Source organism: Pinus tabuliformis, chromosome 3_1 (genome assembly GCF_031772625.1).
Source record: "Pinus tabuliformis cultivar Carrire ecotype Pingquan chromosome 3_1, CPIR1, whole genome shotgun sequence".
Classification (NCBI taxonomy): Eukaryota; Viridiplantae; Streptophyta; class Pinopsida; order Pinales; family Pinaceae; genus Pinus; species Pinus tabuliformis.
The window spans coordinates 609,964,046-609,978,243 of record NC_142301.1 but is presented as its reverse complement, the minus strand read 5'-3'; positions in this window follow the sequence as shown (position 1 = coordinate 609,978,243).

The following is a 14,198-nucleotide window of genomic DNA, read 5'->3' as shown; positions in this document are numbered from 1 at the left end:
ACTTTGATGATCAACCTTATGACACCATGACTCTTCCTTTTCAGTTTCTTTAATGATGACCCTTTAATGAAGGAAAAATGACCTTTGGTGACTCAAAGACTCATGGAATTGATTTTTTTATTGACCTTGATGACCATGGCATGAGAGTAGCATTACACCTAGATAATGACTTAGAACCTTTTTGACAACCAAAAGATGTCAAATTTTATTTGAAAACATAATAATTTGACCGAGGACTCTATTAACAATATGAAAAGAGTAAATTTGATCACTAAGACTAAAGGACACTAACATGGTCCATCACATTTTTCTAAATTGTATAGTGGTTGGACTTCTGGATGATGGAATTTACTATTTGGTTGGACCTGTATTGCCTCTATTAGTGTTGTGCCATATTATAATCAACAATATTAATTTATTCTTGGTAGTGTGATGTTGAATTTATTCCATGTCATGGTTTATGCGGCACTAGGGGTCACTCTGTGATCACGTAAATTCTCACATATCAAAGCTTCTTTGTTCACATTGCATGAATAAATTTGTAAAGGAAACTTTAAAGCTTCACATGTGAATTACTGCACTTCATAAAAGGAATCCAACTAACACATCCAATTTTCCAATTGCAAGAATTCCATCTGATCATTGTGGGATGAAATCTCCACCTTGCTTCCCACTTTGAGAGAATAACCCAGATTAATTAGCGAGCCTCCTCCAATACTACTTGATTTTGAGTTTGGAACTACTTCTAAAGGGTTTCTAGTCAATAGAAGCATCTAAAGTTCCAATACGTGATGTTAAATTCTACGGCAAATGGGTGATATTAGTTAGCGTTCAATCCATAGACTCAATATTCATATTAATATTGGGAAACATTAGCTTTGAGTGGTTCAATGTGACTGCATTTCTTCCTCCATTTACTTCTTTATTTGAGAATGAGTCTTTTCAATCAATTATGTATAATCTTTTCCATAAATTTCCCAACATAGATAAAAAATAAGGGAACATAAAGTTATCTTGGTCCTATGTGTTTAACAAGATAAATTTCCATACAAGATAAACACAGAGTGATAATGAACCAAACCATTTTATTGATTCAATAGCTAACAATAATGAATATTTTAATATAAAAGAAAAATAGTTCATCTCATTTCCATACATCAATTTAAACACAAAGCAATAACGAACCAAACCATAAAAATTATTGTTTTCATTAATGAAAAACCGCAAAAATTCTCACTATTGGGAAAATTTTGGGGTAGCTGGGCAAAGAAACCCAAAATTGGGGCTTGGAGTAAAGTTTACTCAATCAATTTTAGAAAAAGAGACCCCTCTAGGAAATCTATAAATATAAGAGGGATGAATTCATTTTGGGGCATCACATGTGGATCTTCTAATTGGTTCTTGAGCATTAGCTCTAAGGGTTTTACGACCCCAATCTCTCTTGTCAATTTCGGTGGTGAAAGATTCCACCCTAGTTGACAACTCTTCCATTCACTCTCTTTGTTTTGGCACGAGAAAATATTTGGCAAGGCAGTGAATTTTCTCTTCTGGTTTGGAGTTTGGTTTGGGCACAGGAAAACATCTTAAGGGGAAGTAAAACTCTTGGATTGGTCTTTTTTCTTGAGCACAGGGTTACTGTTGGATGATAGTGAAATTCTGTTTGGAACAAAGCAACACATTTATCCTCTGTTCTGGTCACATAAGATATCTTAAGCCCAACAAATTTTTTTATTAGTATTGTCCGAGTAGTGAAGTAATTGTTGATCTTTTGGATGTGGTTCTAGCACAATTCTATCAAGGACAAACCTTGGTAAATATCTCTGCCTAAATTCATGAAGCACTTAGGTCTGTTGGGGGTTTAAGAGTAGTGGAATCATGACACAAACACTTATCCAATGGTTCCCAAATTTATGCACAGACCAAACCCTATTATTCTAGAGTGGGATCTATTTAGGATGATCAACGAGGGTTCAAGGTTGTAGGAGCTTGACGGTTGACTTTGGCTGGAATAATAGATTCAAGAACCTCTTCATACACAACCTATGAAAAGAAGCCCTAGACAGGCCAATGAGGGTACCCTCTGTAATTCGGTGACTATTATGTAGTGCGAATTCTCCAACAGAAGAAGGAAGTCAGGCAGGAGTAGGATTGTGTTGGTTTGAACAACAAAAAGCCTGAGATTATAGTAGATTCAACATTTACATCGTAGATAGCATAAATTCATGGAACTATAGGAGACACAACTTATTTTCAAATTTACATTCCTTGGTTACAATACTTAATATCGTGGAATTTGGATCTATTGAAAATAATGTTGGGTGTGGAGCCTAATTATCTTCTGTATTCAAAGGTATCACCGCATTGGACCCTAGTTCATAATGGGGTAGCAACGCCGCCTGTAAAATATTCGCTGCAAGGGGGGTCCAAGGGGGGGTGGTTACGACCTTTGGGATCCCCCCCCTTGCGGGGGGATCGGGAGCAGCGCCCCTGAGGCTAAAAATAGATGTAAAATTGCCTTGTAAAATGTTGTAATTTCATAGTCAATCTACGCCATTCATTAGGTGGAGATCTGATGGTAGAAGTTATGTTTAATTTAGGGTTTTTTGCCCTAGAAGGTAACCCCTTTCTATATATGAGGGAATTGTATTGTGTCTATGTAGATCTGTATTCTGAGTGAGGAAGAGAGAGGAGATTGAGAGCGAAAAGGGAATTACAGTGGATCTACTGTAGGTTGTATCTCTTCAGTTTGCTGGATAATATAAAAGGAAGGACTGGTTGTTTCTCCGTGGATGTATCCCAAACTGGGTGAACCACGTATATCTATGTCTCTCTTGTTTTATGCGTTTTCTATGTTTATATTTATGCAATATTTTATGTGTTCCATTAATCTGTAATATATAATTTTCTAACAACTGGTATCAGATTCGAAGGTCTATTTAGCTGATAAACTCGCAGGAGAGAAGGGTTCCTGGTTCGAGGGGGAGCAATGGTGGAAGATGGTAGGTTTAGGGTCGAAAAATTCAACGGCCAAAACTACCAGCTATGGAAGATGCATATGTAAGATTATCTGTATCAGAGAGATCTGTACGAACCATTGAGCAGAAAGGAAAAGAAGCTGACGAGTAGGATAGACACAGAATGGGATATTCTCGACAGGAAGGCACTTGGAACAATATGGTTGTGCCTAGCAGTGTCGGTAGTGTTTAATATTTCAAAGGAAACGACAACAGAGGGTTTAATGTCGACATTGGCCAAACTATATGAAAAACCCTCCACCTCAAATAAGGTATTTCTTATGAAGCGTTTATTTAATATGAAAATGTCAGAAGGTGGATCTGTTCTTGATCATTTAAATGAATTTAATACAGTTACCAGTGAGTTAAGTTCTGTAGGGGTAACTTTTGATGATGAAGTTAGGGCTCTATTATTTCTGTGCTCATTGCCAGAAAGTTGGAATGGTTTAGTTATGGCCATTAGTAACTCTGTCTCTGGATCTAGTACTTTAAAGTTTGATGATCTTGTCGGTGCAATCCTTAGCGAGGAAATGCAACAGAAAAGCTTCGGTGAGACATCAGGTAATGCTTTGACTACAGAGACTAGGGGAAGAAAAATGGAAAGACGAAAGAGCCCTGGATATCGTAGTAAGTCAAGAAAAGGCAGATCCAAGTCTAGATCGGGAATAGTGTGCTGGAAATGTGGGAAGAAAGAACACCTAAAGAAAGACTGCAAGTCTCGGAAGGGAAAAGAAGGAGACGCGCAACAAGAAAATAATCACGAAGCGAATGTAACAGGTGATGTGTTGCAAGATGCTTTGATTCTTTCTTTAGAAAATATTATTGATGCCTGGGTGGTAGATTTAGGGGCCTCATTCCATGTGACACCTGATAGGAATCATTTTCATGATTATGTTCAAGGAGATTTTGGACAGGTTCGATTGGGTGATGATAAACCCTGTAAAATCATTAGAATGGGTACAATTTTCATAAAACAGCAGAATTGAAATCAATGGCTATTGAAGGAGGTAAGGCATGTTCCATATCTGAAGAAAAAATTTATTTCAACAGGGCAATTGGATGATGAAGGTTGTGTGACTACTTTTACAGATAAAACCTGGAAGGTCACTAAAGGATCCCTAGTAATAGCAAAAGGAGAAAATGTTGGTACATTGTATTTATGCAATGGTGTTTCTAATTCTGTTAATGCTTTAACCTCTATAGGAGAAGATACGGCATTATGGCATCATCGGCTCGGGTACATAAGTGAGAATGGGATGCAGATTCTTCACTCAAGAAATTTGTTGCCAGGTTTGAAGCATGTTGATTTAAAATTGTGTGAGAATTGTGTTTATGGAAAACAGAAGAGAGTCAGATTCCTCAGAGTTGGGAAAGAAAATAAGAGCAAAAAATTAGAGCTTAATACATATGTATGGGGACTTGCTCAGGTATCATCTCTTGGTCGATCTCATTATTATGTTACTTTTATTGATGATGCAACTAGAAAAACCTGGATTTATTGTATTCGAAATAAATCTAATGTATTTGATACTTTCAAGAAATGGAAAGCTTTGGTTTAAAATGAGACAGGAAAAAGGTTGAAGTGTCTCAGATCAGACAATGGAGGTGAATATTGCAGCAAAGAGTTTGATAGGTATTGTTCAAAGAATGGAATTCACAGAGAGAAGACAGTTCCAGGAACACCACAAGAAAATGGTGTGTCAGAAAGGATGAACAGGACAATCATGGAGCGTGCAAGGTGCATGAGATTGCATTCAGGATTGCCTTTACAATTTTGAGCAGATGCTGTAGATACTGTTGTTTATCTAATAAACAGAGGGTCTTCAAGCTCCTTGGATGGTGGCATTCCAGAGGAGGCATGGATAGGTATAAAGGTAAACTACTCTTTTTTAAATACTTTTGGTTGTGAAGCCTTTGTCCACATTAATAAAGAAAATAGAACAAATCTTGAGGCAAAATCAAAGAAATGTACCCTTATTGGATATGGTGTTAATGATTTTGGTTATCATTTTTATGATTATGAAAAACATAAAATCATCAGGAGCAGAGATGTGATATTCAATGAAAAGGTTTTGTATAAGGATCAGCTGTAGGAAAAGAAACAGGAAAAAGAAATCAGAGAATACACAGTTCTTGACGAGATCACAGAAAAAGTGATGGTGCCTGAAAATCATAATGATCAACATCCAGAACAACAACCACAACAAAAACAAGCACCTCAAACACCTGGAAGTGGTGTTAGAAGATCTACCAGGATAAGTAGACCCCCTAAACGATACTCTCCTTCATTATATTATGTATTGTTGATTGATTCTGGTGAACCAAAATGTTATGAAGAAGCAATACATGTAGAAACCAGGAAGAGGTGGGAGCAAGCCATGAAAGAAGAGATGGAATCCTTAGCACATAACCAGACTTGGGACTTAGTCAGGTTGCCTACAGGTAAAACAACATTGCAGAATAAATGGGTTTACAAGTTGAAGGAAGAATATGGAGGTAGAAAAAGGTATAAATCTAGACTTGTGGTGAAAGGGTTTGCATAGAAAAGGGTATAGACTTTGATGAGATATTTTCTCTTGGTGTTAAAATGACTTCAATCAGAACTATCTTAAGTCTAGTAGCAGTTGAAGATTTTCATCTTGAGCAGTTAGATGTAAAGACAACCTTTCTCCATGGGGATTTGGAGGAGAAGATATATATGCAGCAACCACAAGGATATGAGGTAAAAGGGAAGGTGAAACTAGTGTGCATGTTGAAGAAGAGCTTGTATGGTTTCAGACAGGCTCCAAGGCACTGATATCTAAAATTTGACAGGTTTATGTATGAACAAGGTTATACTAGATGTCACTCTGATCATTGTGTTTATCTCAAAAGGAAAAATGATGTCAACTATATTATATTTTTATTGTATGTAGATGACATGCTTGTTGCAGGTTCTAACATGCAGTAAATAAATGTGCTCAAAAGAAAATTGGCGAACTTATTTGCAATGAAGGATTTGGGTGCTGCAAAACAAATCCTTGGTATGAGAATAACTATAGATAGGAAGAATTGAAAATTAATATTGTCTCAAAGTGAGTACATAGAAAAGGTGTTGAAAAGGTTTAACATGCAGAATGAAAAACCAGTTAGTATACCTTTGGCTAGCCATTTCAAATTAAGGAGGAGTGTCCCAAGACTTAGGAAGAAATGGCTCATATGTCTAAAGTTCCAAATGCATCAACAGTTGGAAGCTTAATGTATGCAATGGTCTGCCTGATATTGCACATGCAATGGGAGTTGTAAGAAGGTACATGAACAATCCATGAAAAGAACATTTGATGGCGGTGAAGTGGATTCTCAGGTATTTGAGAGGTACCACAAATCAAGCATTATGCTTTGGTGGTTCAAACATTACTCTATAGGGATATGTTGATGTAGATATGGTGGGTGATAGAGATAAAAAGAGGAGCACAACAGGGTATGTGTTTATTGTAGGTGGAACAGCTGTCAGTTGGGTCTCAAAACTGAAAAGTGTTGTTGCACTCTCAACAATGGAAGCAAAGTATGTTACTGCTACAAAGGCTAGTAAAGAAATGATTTAGTTATAAAGGTTTCTAGATGAATAGGGTAAGAAGCAGGAGTTGGGCAGGTTATACAGTGATAGCCAGAGTGCCATACATCTTGCAAAGAACTCTGCATTTCATTCCAAGACTAAACATATACGGCTCAAGTACCATTCATACGGTCAGCGTTGGAAGATGGACAGTTGAAGCTGGAAAAGATACACTAGCCAAAATCCCACATATATGTTAACAAAAGTTATATCCAGGGAGAAACTAAGAATCTGCTCAGTTTCAATTGGTTTTCAAGTATGATGAAGAAGATGAGAAACAGCTAGGTCCAAAGTGGAGTCATTGTCTAGCAAATGAAGCAGCGACGGAGTTGCTATAATCAGTCTCCAAATGGGAGATTGTTGGGTGTGGAGCCTGATTATCTTCTGTATTCAAAGGTATCACCGCATTGGACCCTAGTTCGTAATGGGACGGCAACACCGCCCGTAAAATATTCGTTGCAGGGGGGTCCAGGGGGGCGACTGCGACCTTTGGGAGCCCCCCCGAAGCTAAAAATAGATGTAAAATTGCCTTGTAAAATGTTGTAATTTCGTAGTCAATTTGGGCCGTCCATTAGGTGGAGATCTAACGGTAGAAGTTATGTTTAATTTAGGTTTTTTTGCCCTAGAAGGCAACCCCTCGCTATATATGAGGGAATTTTATTCCGTCTATGTAGATTTGTATTCTGAGTGAGGAAGAGAGAGGAGATTGTCAGTAAAGAGGGAATTACAGCAGATCTGTTGTAGGTTGTATCTCTTCAGTCTGCTGGATAATATAAAAGGAAGGACTGTCTGTTTCTCCGTGGATGTAGCCCAAACTAGGTGAACCATGTATATCTGTGTCTCTCTTGTTTTATGTGTTTTAAGTGTTTATATTTCTACAATATTTTATGTGTTCCATTGCTTTGTAGTATATAATTTTCTAACAAATAACTGGGGTTTATAGTTTTTATTGATGTGGAACTGGAATTGTTGAATTAGAATTCATGCTATGACATTGGTTTTATCTGTTATTGAGTAGTATATTTCCAAAGACTACTGTATTTTTCCTTCAAATCTGCTTCATATTATCTTATTTACTGTACTACTGAATACAGTACAACAATTGTGAATTAAATTTTGGTTATTGTTATAGAAAAGAAAGGTTATTGCCACAGGAAACTCTAGGGAAAAATTACCCTAGTACACCACAAAACCTTTGATAATAAAATCACTATAAGGCCTATACCCTATCCAAATTTCAAGCAACTCATCTCTTGAATGGTGAACCAAAGATAAACTTTAAAATTACCTTCTCTACTAACTCTTCCCTCATGATGTCCTTGCTAAAGGGTCATAACGATTTATTATATTCTCATTTTTTTTTAATGCTCCACAACTATAGCTTCACACAAATTACATTAATAGATAAGAAAATAAGAGTATGCAGTTATCATGACTTCCATTTCCCACATATCAGAGTCAACGAAAGGGTAGCATATGTCATTTGTCTGTACATAAAATTTTCGCTCTCACTTCCCTCTTAATTTTTGAAGTTCATCCCCACTAGAATGAAATAACTTAGCAAAAGACTAAAAATTATTCAAAGTAGATTTCTCTCTTACATCTATGAATCAGTGTTGATAGTAATCAAATCCAAGGATAAAGCTCAGACTAAATTTTTACCAAACTCATTTTCCCGTTCTATCAACTCACAACTCTTGGCCTCTGTATCACTTTAGAGTGCATCAGAATTTGTAAAATCTTATACAATTCTATTTTCTCATGCTACACCAAACAAAAAAAACATAATATAAAAAAAAACATCTATATCTATTTCTCTTGTGAAGTATCTAATCTATTTTTGGATGTTTTGGTTTCTTAAGACGGCCCATAAGTAAACTTTAGGATAAAGATTCCCTATTCAACATTACATCATCAGAACCACAACAACCCATCCTTAGAATGCACATATACTCTCAATATAGAAAAGTTGTGAATGTCAATTATCAACTTACTAAGAAGTTTAGGATATTAAGATAATAAAGCATCCTCTACGTAAGAATTTTAGGATATACCAAGGATATTAACCTAAAGAAAAAAACTAGGATAATGCTTTACTAAAATAAATTTCTATAAACAAGATGTTCAGGATAATACCAATTTATGGATGCCAAATAATGTGCTCGATAAAACTCAATATCTCCCTCGTGAAAGAATGAAATTGCACAACATGTTTCCTATGTATGTTCCTTTGAGAAACAATTACAATACACAAATAATTTCCTCATTTCTCCAAATGTGGAGTAGAGGAAATTATTACTTCAGTGATTTTTCCAGACTGTTCAATCCACCCCTCTAAGTCTCCGGCCAATGGAAACAAAAGAATGATACCTCTGCTCAACTACTCCAATTACAATTGGCACAATTCCTCTAGCTAGTAATTATAGGGAGTACTCAGGGGTCCAATAACATATGTACAATAAACTGTCATATATACCTACTCACCAAGGTTGCACTGCTGCATGAATATATGGTCATATTTCACATACTTGGTCCAATGTTGTTTGTATCTTTCAATGCCAATTTCAAGCCACAATATCATGTTGCTAATGTAATGTATGATTGTTGCCTTCACAATACCAGTCTCACTAACACTAGGATTGTAGCCAAGGCCTATAACATGCCAATACTTATCAAGTGCATGAGTAAGGTTGTAAAAGGTGATTAGCCCAAGTGGCAATCTACCTAGCTTCACCAACTATCTGTCCTTTTTCAGATTTTTCCATTTATGGTAGATTGCTTTCAAGTCTTTTTTTTTCCATTATTGCAAATCAAATATATTCATGCCATATCCCCATGCACAAGAATTTGGGTCAAAGTCCCTTGCAATAAGAGGATTTCAAAAATTTAGATATTTATCAAGTTGAAAGAAATTTTCTCCACATATTTCCACTGCAGAATTTACCTTACCATGCATGTCAAACTGCCAAAGAGCAGTCAAATCCTTTTGCACTACAACATCATCATCTAAGAAAAGGACCTTATTGAGCTTTGGAAAGACCTCTAGCAGGTAGAATCAAATTTGATTAAGAATTTTTAAATACTTTGGATTTCGATACTTCAAATTAGTAGATCCTCCATTTGGGCTCATATACTGTGACTTCAAATAATTCTCTTTCATTGATACAAACTCAAGTTGCTTCAAAATTGGAGAATAACTAGATTTCAACCATGCCAATTCATCAATATTTTGAACTTGAATCATATCATTACGAAGAGGGTGTGCTAAAAACTACATTTGCATGGCCACATAGTTTAACTTATTAGTGACTAGGTGAAACACAATTTAAGTCTGTTTTCCCCGTCATTTTTTAAGTGTTTAACAAGATAAAATTTATCTTGATTTATCTTGGTTCATTATAGCCAAGTTATTTTTTAAGTGTTTAACAAGATAAATTTCCCAACAGAGATAAAAATGAGTCTTTTCCATAAATTTATCTCTCATAGATAAAAATGACCAAACAGTGACCAAATTTAGGGTAATGAAGGGTCTATGTAGATTGTCAAGCAAGTTTAATTTGGTTAAGTGGAGTTTGACTCATTCAACCAAGACATACTCTTACTTGCTAGTAAAACTCATGTTGACTTAGTTAAACTATCAATGGGCATGTTTGCCTCACATGAGTAGGCAAAACTCATTGACTTCGCAATTTGTTTCAAACTCGGATTGTCATGGGTTTGAGTCACAATTTTGGTAGTACTTGTTGCACCGAGAGGTGCTTTACCACCCAGTACAAGGGGCGATGTTGTTACATAATGTATGATTATGTACACGACAAAAAAAAGGAAAAAATAATCACTAAAATAAATTACATGTTGGTTGCATTACACTTGGAAAAAAGAAATGCACATACACACCGACCTATATCAATACCGTGTATCTATGTTGGTATCTGTTAATCAACATATATGCATTCAACATGGAGATTTTCTTTCTTTATATATTTGATGAAGTTAAATGAATTGTACCAATCCTTACCCTAAGTTGAAGGGTGGTATATTGTCTTAAGATGTTTGAAAAGAGGGGAAATGACTAGGTTTTGTTAACCCCCATATTAGCCTGTGCAATTGGAGGGTTAAGATCCATTTCATTTTCATCATGAGGGTCTATAGTGATAGTTGCATCCGGTTTCATGGTGGTCAAAGTTCATTTCAGATGCCTATTCACCAAATTTTGAGGAAAATGCTATTGCTAGTAGTTTACTTGTTTTCTAGGAGCCACAGTTCCAAGGCCTGCTTGTGACAGTTGACCATGTATCATTGGTCTTTGTGATCTCACGTTGCGAATGAGATTTTTTTGGGACATGCCAAAATTTTCATGACATTGTTATTTTTAGGCTTTAGCAGTTCTAGTTTTAGGGCTTGCATGCTGATCTTGAGAATATATTTGGGTTTGTTGCAGTGAGTCTGATGAGGCTATTTTTATCAACATCCAAGATGTTTCTATTTCTAGGTATGCTCTAGTTGGAAGCAGTCTCATAGCACGGTAGGAGTTACCTTCATTTTCCATCTTTCCTATATTTTAGGATTCATGATGTTATTTTTTACATGGTTATATTTAGCATTTCTCATTGTGGTAGGTATGGGTTCTAGTCTCATGGTTCTAGTGTGTAGTAATTGCACAAGTGGAGGTGTTCTTTGTGTGACATATGTTAACAATTGAGAGGGTTTTCACTTGAGGCGTGCTAAGAATCTCAACCTCCAAACCATAATTTGACCTCCTTTGGTATATTTGGTAGTTTGGTATGTTTTTCCAACTTAATTTATATCTCTTCTCATGGTTTTAGTTCTAAATTGACTAGTAGATGATCCTTTACTAATTTTGGCCAGCTAAAGCTGTAAATTTTCTTTCTATATTTGGCTAACTAAAACCCAAGTTTGACTTGTACTATCTTTAAAAAAATTAGGTTGACCTTATTTATATTTAAAATTTTGGTTGAAAGTTTGCATGAGGCACAATCATTCAAGGGAGGTCAATGGCTTGTTTTATTCTTGGCAACATGAATTCAGAGAGTGAAACTAGCATGTGAAATATGCATGCAACTTTTCTAACCTCGAACAGTCAACTTGGTTTATTGGCATCTTCTGGATGTGAGTTCCATGGGGTCTAACCAGTAGCTAAGTGTAGGGATGTTAGAGCATGCTATTGCATATACTTGGGTGTATTCCTAAACTGGTGAGAGGAGAAGTGTTGTCATGGATTTTAATTAGCATCTTATGTACATACTTATAAGCGAGCATTTTTTTTTTTAGTGATCAAGCGTTGTAGAAACTTATTTTCATCCTATATAGTAGGTGTACCATCTAAACAACAATCTTTGATTCAAGGAACTAATAATAAGAATGTTTTCCACAAGATTGAGGTCAAAACAGTGAGATGACAATAGACTTTATAGCTCTTTGAGTCTTGTAGTTGAACAATTGTGTCTTGTTACAATGATCTGGGTGCTCATAATTTTTATTCATCCTTTTCCAACCATTTTTGTCGCTTCCCTCACTACATGTACTGCTAGTTATGAATCCAATGTTGTATTCATCACTATGAGGAAAACAATCCTTTGATTAATATATATATATATATATATATATATATATATATATATATATAAGGTTTGATTATGCCATGTCTTTATAGCTCTTTCAGTCTTGTTGTTGAATAACTGTGTTTTTTTACAGTGGTGTGGGTGCCCGTAATGCCTTATTTTGATTCTACATTCATTTAAGGTGCATTTTGGTTTCCTTTTCATCATTCATAGTTGTAGTTCACTAATGAAATTGAATCTCCCTCATATTATTTGACTGAGTTTTCCTATGCCCTTGGTTCCTTGCATGCATCTCGATGACAAATATTTCATGTGCTGATCACTTTGTGTTTTTACACATTTTTCTTAAGTTGTTGACAACATACCATCACTAAGGAAAACCCCTTGTGACTGTAAAGGCACCAGTTCAAAGGGAAGAGTAATTAGCAAGTGATCTTAGGCTAATTTCTTGTAGTTATTTTGTAGAGATAACAGGTCTTAAAAAAATTCCTCTCGTTTTGTCTTTGAAAATAGTGTATTGAAGAATAAATTAAATTTACCTAGTTACTACTATCTAAAAACCTTTATTAGGTGGCACTATGGCAATTGTTTGAGGTAAATTTAATCATCAGATTAGCCATCCAAGACCTTACATTGATGATAGTTTTTGGAAAAGAAAACAACTCATTTTTCATAGTAGTGGATTGTGACTACTATGTCATAATGAATTTGCATATGACTAAGGTGTTTGTTTTGTGCTTCATAAACCATTGATAGTCTACTCTTGGCTCACTAAATAGGTAAGCATGTCTTCAATTGTGGGAGGCATTGTATGAACATGATGTAAAAACATAAAAATATCCTCGAGAAATTTGGAGATTGGCATTGACAAGTATAACATCAACAAGATCACATTTCAAAATGGATTTTTCATTATTATGTTAGATACACAAAGTAGTTATTCTCGACCTTTCACTTGGTTTTTTCTTTATCTATCATATCCTATGACAGTTACTGGAATGGCCCTGACTCCAACGACTTCTTAACATTGTATGAATTTGTTCCTAAAACTAAAATTAGTATCAATTGAATGCCCATTTAAGTTTAGATAATAAAGTAAAATTCAACCTTACCCATCAATGGAATATATAAAATAATGTTTTTCATGTTTGGAAAAGTTAAAGTAATATGTTCCTAACTACAATAAGAATATTTTTTGAGTTGGTATCTAAGAATTAGAAATGAATTCTCAAGCATTAAGGTATTCTTTTATCAATGGCTATTTCTTGGCATATAAATATCTCTTTTCCTCTCTCCTACATAAAAGAACTATTGGAAGATCTAATAATACCTTAAATTTTGTAAAATCACCAAGGTATAATATTACATGTTCGTCCTTGCCTAGGTCTAACAGACTTTGTAGGATGGTTGGAATTCATAATGTTGTTGCTTTGGGGTTTTATTTTTGTCATTTCAGAGGAATATAAACAATAAAATTTGAATATAACTATTATGTCTGACTTAAAATTGTTGTTTAAGAGTTGTGTGGATTGCATGAACCAATATGGTAAATTTCGTATTGAAGCCTTAGATTTCATATTTGCTTCATAAGGTCTAACATTGACTCCAAGACTAGAATAGATAGGTATTGATCAAGCACCATTTGGAGAAGTTGTGGTCTTTGTAAAGCTTTTGAAGTTGGGGATATGTAGTGGTGTTGGCTATGAAGGTCCAATGGAGGCCCTGAATCCTAGTGGAAAAATGTTATGAACACTTTCATGAAAAAATATGTGCAAGTCTAGCAAGTCTCATTCAAGTATCCATGTTGATTTCCACTAAAGTAGTCTTGGTTTCTAGGATAAAGAAAGCAAGAGATTGGTTTATATTGAGAGTGTGGCATGTAGAAATTTGAAAGTCTAGCTTTTGACTCTGCAGACCCAAGGAAACCATGGGGTTCATGATAGGTTTTTTTGCTATAGGAAATTTAATGTTTATTGTACTTGCTTGCAAGAACTCTTTGGAGATGGT